General features: G+C 39.0%; 1 non-coding gene across 1 annotated transcript; it reads left to right on the forward strand.

The window, feature by feature from the left end:
- Positions 1–637: 637 nt before the first annotated feature.
- LOC145391287 (5S ribosomal RNA) lies at positions 638–756 on the forward strand. The gene has a single exon (XR_013895802.1). It is a non-coding gene; the product is annotated as a 5S ribosomal RNA (ribosomal RNA).
- Positions 757–1,862: the final 1,106 nt, after the last annotated feature.

A 1,862-nucleotide genomic window follows, 5' to 3' on the forward strand; every position in this document is an offset into this window, starting at 1 on the left:
AAGCAGTTAAATTTGAAAACAAAACTCAACTCAGAGTGATTTGAAAAAACAAACATACAAACAAACAAACAAAAAAGGAATACCAGAAGAAGTAAATGAGAGGGAGGACTGGTTAAGAGTCCACAAACACGACAAGCCAAGGTTTTCGTTACCACCTGAGGAACAACAATATTGTGTTAATATGTGACTCAGTACGTCACTGGGCAGCGGATACGACTGTCCTCTGTGAAAAATAGAAGCTGAAAGAGGAAAGGCAGGACATTTAAAATTCTTAAATAAAAAGTATCATTTGCTGTGCCACAAAAGGGGGGATAGGAGGGATTTTCTCATGAATTCAGGTGAGTGAGGAAATTTATAAGCCAAAGAAGGCTCCATTACACACACACATATATATATATATATATATATATATATATATATATATATATATATATAATTTGGTTTTACGCCAGGTATCTCCGAAGGGCGAAGGCGTTGCCTCTGGGTAGAGGACTTTGGACTGGAGCGTGTAGCATTTTATGACTGGATGCCCTTCCTGATGTCTACCAGTTACCCTTGGGTGGATTCGATCCTCCGACCCTTCGGTCAGAGAGGAGCGCTCTAACCCACTGAGCCACGGCTGTATATATATATTGCAGCCAACAGCCATACCACGTTGAGTGCACCGTTTCCCGTCCGATCAGCGAAGTTAAGCAACGTTGGGTCTGGTTAGTACTTGGATGGGTGACCGCCTAGGAACACCAGATGCTGTTGGCATAACGTTCTCCCTACATGTCAGGTGGGGTTGGTGGAGGATTAGTGCCCCTCCCTGTAAAACAATTAACTCTAAGCCCTTGGCCACCCCGTTTGGGATACATGGCATCTGGCAATGAATATATATATATATATATATTATCATCCAATCCTACATTGCCCCATGAGGAGCGTAGGAGCCCGGGGCTAGGGAGTTGGTCTCGACATTTAACATGAGAGTGACCAGTCTCACTCATCCCTGAGTGGCATTACATGAGCAATGAACCCCAACCATCCCTTGGATATAAACCTTCACCGGCTCAATCCGACTGGAGCGCAATAATTACCCACTAAACCACCAGGTGCCAAAATATATATATATATATATATATATATGGTATATATATATATATATATATATATATATATATATATATATATATATATATATATATATATATGGATTTAGAAATTATCTTGCTGATGTTCCATGGCAGTCTTTCTTCTCTAGTGATCCCAATTCTACCCAGTCCCACATTTGCGACTTAATACTAGCTGGTATGGATTTATTCATACCAAGTCAACAGTTCACTAAAAGATCAAACTCTCCAAAATGGTTTGATGGCAATTGTGCCAGAGCAACAGCCCAAAAGTCATTAGCATATAACTCTTACTTAAAATAAAAAACATCTGAATCACTCTTCCAATTTAAAATTGCTAGAAATCATGCAAAAGCTGTATTAAATCTATCTAAATCAAACTTTCTTCAAAAGCAAGCATCAAAACTACTTAACAACCCTAATGACAATAGAATATTCTTGTCAACTCTTATTTCTTTCAATAATAACTTTAACAAGTAATCTTCCATTCCCCCACTAAAATCTTCAAATGGCAATATTACAAATGACCCACGTGGGAAAGCAGATATCTTTGCTAGTACCTTTCCAAGAAACTCTACCTTAGATGATACCAGCCAGAATGTCTCAGTATTGGAACTTGATTCTCCCGAAATTGCCCCACTTAAAATACAGACAAGATACGTAAAATCCATCCGAGACAATTTACCTTCCAACAAAGCTCCAGGCCCAGATGGAATTCCGTCAATTGTTTTGAGAAAGTGTTCCCCTGAA

This window comes from Coenobita brevimanus, chromosome 17, assembly GCF_032717465.1.
Source record: "Coenobita brevimanus isolate Jiangsu-jjx chromosome 17, ASM3271746v2, whole genome shotgun sequence".
NCBI lineage: Eukaryota > Metazoa > Arthropoda > Malacostraca > Decapoda > Coenobitidae > Coenobita > Coenobita brevimanus.